Source organism: Malus sylvestris, chromosome 2, assembly GCF_916048215.2.
Source record: "Malus sylvestris chromosome 2, drMalSylv7.2, whole genome shotgun sequence".
Classification (NCBI taxonomy): domain Eukaryota; kingdom Viridiplantae; phylum Streptophyta; class Magnoliopsida; order Rosales; family Rosaceae; genus Malus; species Malus sylvestris.
Window position 1 is genome coordinate 19,575,128 of NC_062261.1, and position 11,153 is coordinate 19,586,280.

Here is an 11,153-nt window from a genome sequence, read left to right on the forward strand (position 1 = left end):
TTTGACGAAAGCTCGGTATTTTATTGAATTCAAAAGAATTACATTAAATTCTGGTTGATGAGGTCGTGAATAAGATCATGAAGATTCTCTAACCATACAATTTCATCGTCAATAAAAAGAGCAGACTTAACTAACGGGTAACTCCAGTACATGATATTGGCATGTGCAGAAACTGGTCAAGATAATGCAAAAATTTATTTCAATTGTTTTCCCATATACTAGACATCGTTGGTCTTGTGGCACATAATGAATAAGTTTCCAAGTAAGTTGAACAAACTAAAGCAATATCAATCTATTATGTGTGCCTTGGAAAACATTGTTTATGACTCATTGGATCATATTGAGTTTGTTGAATGTTGGGATGAGACAATTGAGAAAAATCAACTACAGAATAATGAATGGTTGGCTGGACTTTACAAGGAGAGGCAACGTTGGGTGCCATGTTTTGTGAAGGACAGTTTTTGGGCTAGTATGTCTACCACGCAATGAAGTGAAAGTATGAATGCCTTGTTTGACGGCCACGTAAATTTGAAGACTACGATGAAACAGCTTGTGGAACAATATGAGAATGCATTGAAAGTTAAGGTAGAAAAAAAGAAGCAGGAGGATTTTAAGTTGTCATCCATTGTTTTTAAATTATGCAACTCATTATAAAATGGAGAAACAAGCTCAGGAGGTGTACACTTTTCCAAGTTCAAAGAATTCCATGATGAATCAATAGGTAGAACATATTGTGACACTGTTTCAGATAAAGTGAATGGTACAACTTTAGAGTACCAAATATCTGAGAGGTTATTGTGAATGAGGATAAAAATAAAAAAATAAAAAAATAAAAAGAGTTTATTTCAAGGTTTGGCTTGACAAATATGAAGTTAGGTGCAATTGTCACAGGTTTGAGTTTAGAGTAGGCCTGGCAAACGGATCGTGTCTATCATGCTCGTATCGTTTTCGTGAAACACATGTTATCTTAACGGGTCGTGTCGTGTCATACCTGTTATCTTAACAGGTCGGGTCACTTGGGTAAAGTGACCCGACCCGTTATGACCCCGTTAAGAAATTTTTTTTTCTTCTTAAATTTGTACATACCACACATTGCCACATAAATATTACTTCAAAACATTAAAACACATTTGTCGTTTAAGTACTACATCTACACTCGAAAATAAGAGCCTAATAAAAAAACATCCATACACTATTAGTCTATTACAAAATATTAAATGTGCAAGGATATGCAAAATGAAAGAGTTTTTGTTTTCAAGGTTGTGAAGCCTTTCTCAAAAGTTTAAACCTTACCAATGGAACTCAAAGCTTGCATGTTATTCCTTTTACAAAATCCTCAATTTTCATCGATTATCATGAGGAAATTGTATTGGAACTTTGGCTTTATCTATTGCCTTCAAGAGTTATGTTGATGATGTTTTCAGTAAAGTTTTCCACGTCAAAACTCTCTTCCGCATAAACTAAGTATAGAAAAACCAAACAGTAAAAACCATTCAAATTATGAGAAGTTTACCAAAATAATTATGAAAAGAAATAAAACAATAGTACTATACCATATAAAAATATATTTCTTGCTTTTCTATATAGCCAATCTCGTGTGCACAATAAAGCTTGAACTGTTTCTGGTAACAATGAACTACGATACTAATTTAGTACTCTACCCCCAATACTAAATGCAGATTTTGATGCAACAGTTGAAATGAGAATTGTTAACACATCTCGTGCTAACTGAGAAAGTATCGGATAATGAAAACGCTCCATTTGCCACCAAGAAAGAACATCTATGTCTACTTTTCTATTTATTATGTTATCCTCCAAATACTTCTGCAATTCATTTTTTCCAATCGAACTTGAACCATCATAATTATTATCAAAATCCTACATCATAAAAAATAAAAATGAAAACGTAATAAGAATCATGCATCATGTCAATTTCAAATATAATATCAACACTTTTTATAGCCTCCAACCTAATGCACAATGGACGGCTGAGATTAAATCTCAGCCAATTCAATGGTTACCAATTTTTTAAATTTAATTTAATATATATATATAATTATTATAGTATTTTTTTAGGGTTATAAAATTAATAAATTAATATTTTGCTTATCGTGTATCGTGTTACACATGTGTATACCCGAACCAACCTGTTATCTTAATTTTGTGTCGATCCGAACACCTGTTAATTTTGTATCGTGTCGTGTAGGGTTATCGGGTCGTGTCAGGAATTACCAGACCTAGTTTAAAGGCATACTATTTCGGCATGCAATATATGTTTTGCTTCGCCACGACATTGACTTGATTCCAGAAAAATATATCATGCGAAGATGAAGGATGTAAAGAGATGTCACACAAGGGTTCAAATTGGTTGTGATGATTGGAACACTGCACTTGAAGCCCAACGATGTAATAAGATGCAAAAGACTTTTAATGAGATTAAGGATGTAGCATATGATTCTGACGGTAAGTGCAGGACTGCGATGGTTTGGATGCACAACTTAAAATGAGAAATGCTCAAACATAGTGCTGTTTGTAAGGGACTTGGCTTCTCTGCCCTCCCAGTTCTCATACACTCTCATCCCCTTCTATTTGTACGGTCACGGTTAAGCTACATCAATATTTTATATCACTATTATTTTTTGTCTTATTATCTCTATAAAAAAAATTAATATAAAGGGTAAATTACATAGTAGCCCCTCAGGTTTGAGGTCTATTGCAATCTTATACAACATCTTTAAAACATTTCACTTTCATACCTCAAGTACTATTTTATTTCAATTTCATACAACTGTTAGATTTTCCATCCATGGATCTGTTAAATGCTGACGTAGCTGCCACATATATGACACGTGGCTGCCAAATGTCTGTCATGTGGCAAATAAAATAATTTTTTAATTTTTTTTAAAAAACCTGAAATTGGAAGAAGAAAAAAAAAAGAAAGAAAGGGACCGAACCCAGAAGAAGAAGAGAAGAAGAAAGAGGAGGGAGGAGAAAGAAGAAGAAGAAGAAGAAGAAGAAGAAGAAAAAAAAAAAAAAAAAGGGGTCCGAACCCAGAAGAAGGAGGAAGAAGAAGAAAGAGGAGGAGGAGGAGGAGGAAGAAGAAGAAGAAGAAGAAGAAGAAAAAAAAAAAAAAAAAAAGAGGGACCGAACCCAGAAAAAGGAGGAAGAAGAAGAAGAGAAGAAGAAAGAGGAGGAGGATGAGGAAGAAGAAGAAGAAGAAGAAAAAAAAAAAAAAAAAAAGGGACCGAACCCAGAAGAAGGAGGAAGAAGAAGAAGAGAAGAAGAAAGAGCAGGAGGATGAGGAAGAAGAAGAAGAAGAAGAAAAAAAAAAAAAAAAAAAAAAAGGGACCGAACCCAGAAGAAGGAGGAAGAAGAAGAAGAGAAGAAGAAAGAGCAGGAGGATGAGGAAGAAGAAGAAGAAGAAAAAAAAAAAAAAAAAAAGGGACCGAACCCAGAAGAAGAAGGAGGAAGAAGAAGAAGAGAAGAAGAAAGAGGAGGGAGAAGAAGAAGAAAAAAAAAAAAAAAAGGTCCGAACCCAGAAGAAGAAGAAAGAGAAAGAGAAGAAGAAGAAAGAGAAAAAAAAAAAGTGGTAGATATGTTTTTTTTTTTGGTAAAAATTAAAAAATTATTTTATTTGCCACGTGGCAGACATTTGGCAGCCACGCGTCATATATGTGGCAGCCACGTCAGCATTTAACAGATCCATGGATGAAAAATCTAACAATTGTATGAAATTGAAATAAAATAGTACTTGAGGTATGAAAGTGAAATGTTTTAAAGATGTTGTATAAGATTGCAATAGACCTCAAACCTGAGGGGCTACTATGTAATTTACCCTAATATAAAATATTGACGTAGTTTAACCGTGACCGCACAAAATAGGAGGGGATGGAAGTGTATGAGAACTGGGAGGGCAGAGAAGCCGGGTCCGTTTGTAAGGGTACTGATAAACCCGTTCTAGAGTCACCTATTGATAGGAACATTGAGAATGATATTGTTTCGATTCCAAATCCAAGTCAACGCATTCTTACTCCAATAGCAGTTCGAAGTAAAGATCGCCACCATTTAAAATGAGGATATCTCAGTTGGAGTTAACAGTTACGAAGAAAACAAGGAGTAAGAAGAAGAAAGAATAGTGAAAAGCAAAAGAAACCTCATGGAAACAATAATCGAAGAGGGAAGAAAGTGAAGGTATGCAAGCAAATTTTGTATAATATTTTTCTTTTTAACTTGTATAATTGAATTAATACTCTATTTTGTTGTTTTTTTTCCTGCATGCTTTTTTGGATTTGCAACCAATAGAATTTGATGAAACCTGCATAAAATTCGTGCACCCAATTCTAAAGTAGGTACATCTGAAGCACAAGACAACATTGTTATGAAGGTATGACATGAATGTCTTGCATGTGATTGATTTTTTTTCTTTGTTAAAACTAATTATTGTTGCTAATGTATTTTGAAACTCAAGACTCTCAAATTGTACAAAATACTCAAATAGGACATACAAGTCATCCAATGTCTCACAATAATCAGTTCCAGGTACTTAAAAGAAATTCATCCAAATGACTCATGTATAAAGTGTTCTGTTTTCCTTTTTCTTTTTTTCTTTTTACATTTAGGGTCATAAATACCAATGTTGGAGTGAAGGCTACAACATGTAGTGGAGGAATCGGTGGCGAACGTAAATGATTAGCAGCAAAAATTTCCACCAGTTCTTAATAGACTTTTGAGAGGTTTTTCATGTTTTGGTTAATGTTTTGGCTCATGTTTGTGTTAGATCTTTTTTGAACTAGTACTGGCCATGATTGAACTCCTTTTTATATTAATTATTAGGGTAAAGTACAAAAAATTACCTCAACTATCAGGGACGAAGCCAGAGATTTGTATGAATGGGGGGCATCCTCAAACAACAAAGTTACAATTAAAAAGCTAAAAAAATTTACTAAACAAACACTTATATATTAATCTATAATGTTTTTCATACAAAACACTTAGAATGATTGTTGGCGAAGTTAGTCATATTGATACTAAGAGAAATGCTAAGGAGACCCTCTCAAAGTAGGACTCTCCATCACCTTATGTTTTTTGGCACAATGTTTAATGATGTTGGTACAAGGATTGTACTAAAAACATGAAGTCACGGAAAGTTCATGGAGAGGTCCACTTTTGGAAGAGTCTCCTTAGCACATTTCCCTTGATACCAATTAACATATAGGGTTTGATTTTTATTTTAATTAGGGTTGGTCATTGAGATGCAAAATTGTGCAATTTTTCTGCACCCCAAAAAAAATTTGAGTGGGGGCATCTGCCCCCTCTAGGCCCATAGTGGCTCTGTCCTTGTCAACTATTGGTGTCACGACGCTTTCATACCTCATCTTTTAAAATTGACAATGTCATACCTCATCTTTTAAAATTGACAATGTCATACCTCATCTTACGAATTTGTGTCAATGTTATACCTTCCGTTACTTGGTCGTTTACTTTTCAGTTAAATGCTGACGTGGCTTAATTCGGGGCCCACTTTCTATTAAAAAATTATTAAAAAACTAAAAAAAAAATTTAATATTTTTTTAAATATTAAAATAAAATTAAAAAAAAAACCTCTATTCGTCCCTCCCCCTCCTCATCTTCCTGCAACCCATAAAGAAGAAGAAGGAGGAAAAAGAAGAAGAAGAAGAAAAAAAAAAAAAAAAAAAAAAGCCCCTCTGTTCGTCCCTCCCCTCCCCATCTTCCTGCAACCTAGAAAGAAGGAGGAGGAAGAAGAAAAAAAAAAAAAAAAAACCCTATGTTCGTCTCTACAACCCAGAAAGAAGAAGAAGGAGGAAGAAGAAAAAGAAAGAAAAAAAACCATCAGATTCGATTACCCTCCCCACCCCCACCCCTTCCCATCCTTCTCCCCTGTTCATGTTCTTCCCCAGATCCCCATTCCTGCCCATGTTCATGTTCTTCCCCAAATCCCCATTCCTACAACCCAAAAAAAAAAAAAAAAATCCAGTTCGTCTTCCCCCCACACCCGCACCCACCCTCCCTCCCTCCCTCATGTTCATCTTCTTCCCCCGAAACCCCTTCCTGCAACCTAAAAAAAAAAAAAACAAATCAACCCAGTTCATCTTCTCCCTGCACCCACTCTGCACACCCAACCTCCCCATCTGGTGGACGGAAGAATTTTTTTTTTCCTCCTTCTTCTTCTTCTCCTCCTTTTCTTCTTCTTCTTCTTCTTCTTCTTCGGTTGGGTTTTTTAGAGGACGACCTGGGTTTGGGGGAAGGGGAAAGTGTTGTTGTTGTTGTTTGTTGATGCACAAAACCGGAGGGGTCTTGGGACAACGTAAATCCGACCGTGAATCTACAAGAAAGTAAATAACACAAGATGTATCGTGGTTCACCCCAATGTTTGAGCTACATCCACACTGATATTGTATTTCTCTGAGATGATTGAGGATGAGAGGGTGAGAGCTTCTGAGGGTGAGATAGCTCTTCCCATGGCCTAAGAATTGGCCTCCCTTAATGAAGAGAGTGAGGGGTCCTTTTATAGAATAAGGGCTCCTCACTTATTACATATTTGCCCCTTCATTTATTACATAATTACATTTGAGTCTCCCGAGTATTTATACAAGATCTAAATACGGATGCCCTAAGTATGGTACAAACAGTAGTCCCCCAAGTCTTCAGTCAAGAGAGTCTTTTGGCTGGAGACTTGAAATTCAGTCCATGTGTAGGTCGAAGTAACTAGATGTCGTTTAGGACTGATACTCGATATGAGGCCGTGCTCAATCTGAAATGATGCTCAATTAGAAGTAGCACATGTTGTGAGGCTGCTCTGCTTGTGGCTTATGTTGCCTTGGTTGGCTCGGCTTGTGGTGTTGAAGGTGATGGAGTCCCTTTTATAGAATAAGGGATCGTTCCTCAATACATAAATGATGGACTAAAGTTGATGCTCGCGGTGAGGCGGTTGCTCAGTAGGCGGCGATGCTCTCTAATGATGGTGAGGGAGTCCCTTTTATAGAATAAGAGCTCGCTCCTCAATACATAAGTGATGGGTTAGAGTTGATGCTCGCGACGAGGCGGTTACTCAGTAGGCAGCGATGCTCTCTAATGAAGGTGAGGAAGTCCCTTTTATAAAATAAGGGATCGTTCCTCAGTACATGAATAATGGTTAGGAGTGATGATTGTAGCGAGCCGGTTGCTCAGCTGGCGGCGATGCTCTCTAATGAGGGTGCGGGAGTTCTTTTTATAAAATAAGGGCTCGCTCATCCGTACATGAATAATGGGTGCTCTCTAATGTGAGGGAGTCCCTTTTATAAAATAAGGGCTCGCTCCTCAATACATAAATAATAGGCTAAGTCCCCCAAATATTTTTCATGAGGCCCAGTTGAGGCTTAATATATGGTACATAATATAGTCCCCTAAGTCTTCGGTCAATAGAGTCTGTTGGCTGGAGACTTCAAATTGAATCCATGTATGGGCCGAAGTGGCAGTTGTTCAGAGGCGGTATTTGTATACCCTGCACTGAAGCTTTGTAGGTGAGGCTTTGAAAATGAAGCTTTTGAAGCTCGAGCTTTTGTAAATGAAGCTTTGAAAGCTGGAGCTCTGTAAATGAAGTTTTCGAAGCTAGAGCTTTGTAAATGAAGCTTTTGAAGCTGATTGATATGAGTGATGCTCATGAATGTTTATGTTGATTGACATGAGTGATGCTCATGGATGTTGACATGAGTGATGCTCATGAATGTTGACATAAATGATGATCATGAATGTTTATGTATGATTGACATGAGTGATGCTCATGTATGTTTATGTATGATTGACATGAGTGATGCTCATGTATAATTTTTGAGTACTGGACGTACTTTTGATCACCTGGTTGGTGATAATAGCAGCATACTGTCGAATAATTTTGGAGTACTTGGCGTACTTTGATCACCTGGTTGGTGATAATAGCGGCAGGGCGTCGAATAATTTTGGAGTACTGGGCGTACTTTTGATCACTTGGTTGGTGATAATAGCGGCAGGCTGCCGAATAATTTTTTGTAGTACTGGACGTACTTTTGATTACCTGGTTGGTGATAATAGAGGGCCTGGCTCTTTGGTATATGGGCCTTCGCCCTCCACATAACATTCCAGCCCATTATTTTGGGCTTGCTTTTTTTTTTTATTACCCTCTGATGGGGTTTATACAGATGTCTCCGAAAGATAAGAAAAATAAATTACATCATTCAAAAACAAAGGTTTCGACAGTTACAGATCGTTGGTGCGTATTGGGTTGTTGCAGATTTTTTTCCATGTGCGTATTCCAGTGGCTTCTTCATAAAAGTGGGAACATACATGATGAAAGGTTTCTTTTTCAAAAGTTGATGGCATCTTCTGCTTGCCTTTACTGCACCCGTTTTTTCCGGGAAGTTTATCCACAAACATGTGCAGCCTGGTCATGATTTCTCTTTATCCTCATCCTTTTTCTTTTTCTTACTTTTGCTTTTTTTCTTTTCACTTTCTGCTTTGCTTTTGCTGTCTTTTAGAAAATGGCAGACAATAATAACATAGTTAATGATAGAAAATCCTTGTAGATCTTCCCAAGAGCAAAAGCAGAGTCTTCCCCGGCAAGACAATAATGAAAGTGGCAACGAATTCAGCTAAAGTGGCTCTAATGGAGTTAGAGTGGGTGACCTCGTCAGTAGTAGGCCCAGCTGCTAAGAAGAGGGCTGCTGATGTGGTGACTGTTCATGCTTGAGGATGAGGTGAGGACTCCATCTTGCTCCTCTACGTCGGTGTGCTTCTCCTTTCAGAAGCGCCGAAAACGAGGAGTAGCACCCCAAAACCAACACCAAACAACCCTTTATGCATCAATGCAACAGAGTTTGAAGGACCCTTAGGAGAACCATTATCAACTGGCGACGGTGATGGACTTGTAACCTGCATATAAGGAGGCTGGGACCCCGTTAGGGCTACTTGGAGATGGCAGAGGAGTTGATATGAATGGTGGTGAAGACGGAGGAACAAGAGTTGGAGAAGCAGGAGGCGGGGAAGACGGAGGTGGACTTGGTAGTGGGATGGGCACTCGTTAACTTTAATAGAAATCTTTTGGCCTTTCCACGTAGGCACAGTGGTTAAGAAGCTAACATGTGCAATAGAAATCTTCTGGCATTTCCACGTGGGCATAGTGGCTAAGAAGCTAACATGTGCATAGTATCAAATAGACTGCACATTCAAATGATTCTCATCCCTGGCCTCCACATGCATGCTCATCTCCCTTACATAAAGCTCCCCACCTTCGGTCCTTTTGCACGTGATCGCCGTACTGCACTGCACATACTCACCCTTCTTCTCCCCCGCCAATATCGTCGCGAATCGCAACTGTATTTCCCCCATCAACCAGTGCCGCTGCACCGTCACCGGCCAAGCTGCAGTATTGTCGAAGGGCTGGGGTTACTGCTGTGGCAGCGGATTTGGCCCCTTGGAAGCCATAGGAGGAGCAGCAGCAGATCTGAACATGACGTACTTTTCCTTCACCCCGTCTTCACTTTCTTCGTATCGATTAGGTCTCGCCTGAGCCCGACGTACTGAACCAGGACGTCCGTGGTGTCGGACTTTAGGATATCCGAAGTGGCCTCTGGCGAAGTTATTGACGGCGTCTTCCTTGCCGCTGATGAGCTGCACCGGGTGGAATAGCCGACGGTAAGTGCCGGTCCTGACCTCATCGATGACGGTGGGCGGGCTCAAGATCCAAGAACATTGCACGGGGAATGTGTTTTCCGACTCTGGTTTCGCTGAAGAAAGTGTTGAAAGCGTCGTCTCCACCATCGACGGTCTTGTCACTCAGCATTTGGCCATCAGGCTGGATGCCGTGTTCGAGGCGGTAGAGCTCCCAGCAGGCGTTTCCGATTTGGATTCCGGCCTGGCCAATGTGGATGGAGATACACTCTCTCATTTTTCCATTGATTTCTAAGGGTTATTTGCTTGCGTGAAATGAGAGAGCGATATCTGCAAAGAAATAGAGGGAGTTCGAAATTTGAGGATTTCTTTTTGTTTTAGTTTGTGTGCGACTGATTGAGAGAGGAGGTAGCTCCGTGGGTTTTCTGGGAAAGCTTTGGGTTTTTGGGTTTTTGCAGATTCACGGCGGAAGTGAAAAAATGAAAGAGAACCAACATAGCTTTTCGTGTCATTTCCCACAGATGGCGCCAAATGTTGATGCACAAAACCGGAGGGGTTTTGGAACAACGTAAATCCGACTGTGAATCTGCAAGAAAGTAAATAACACAAGATGTATTGTGGTTCACCCCAATATTTGGGCTACGTCCACACTAATATTGTATTTCTCTGAGAGGATTGTGAGGGAGGGAAAGGGTGAGAGCTTCTGAGGGTGAGAGAGTTCTTCCCATGGCCTAAGAATTGGCCTCCCTTAATGAGGAGAGTGAGGGGTCCTTTTATAGAATAAGGGATCCTTACTTATTACATATTTGCCCCTTCATTTATTATATAATTACATTTAAGTCCCCCGATTGTTTATACGAGATCTAAATACGGAGGTCCTAAGTATGGTACAAACATTGTTTTTTAATAACTTTTCTTTATTATTTTAATATTTAAAAAAATATTAATAATTTTTTAATAGAAAATGGGTTCCGGATCAAGCCACATTAGTATTTAACTAAGAAATTCACACCAAACTAACGGAAGGTATAACATTGACACAAATTCGTAAGATGAGGTATAACATTGTCAATTTGAAAATATAAGGTATGAAAGTGTCGTGACACCAATAGTTGAGGTAATTTTTTGTACTTTACCCTAACTATGACTCTTACCGTTCTTCTAAGAAAAAAGGTCATTCTGCTTATTAGCAATCGTTCCTACCTAAAATTTAAAAGCCCATGTTTCATTAACGTGGGAGCTTGACTCAATTATATTATTCCTACACAATTACGAACAATTGCCAAATTGCTGAATTACCAAATTGCTAAATGAATATAGGTTACACACAATTACGAACTATTGCTCAATAAATACAATTTGGCCATTTATTCCTTCAGTAATACATAATAAGTTACAAAGAAAATGTTTCTTTCAGCATAAAGGCCAACATAGATAGCCTAGTTACGGATAGCACCACCATATTCTTTTCACTCCATAATGAGATAGATCGGCACTACAAAATACAAGAC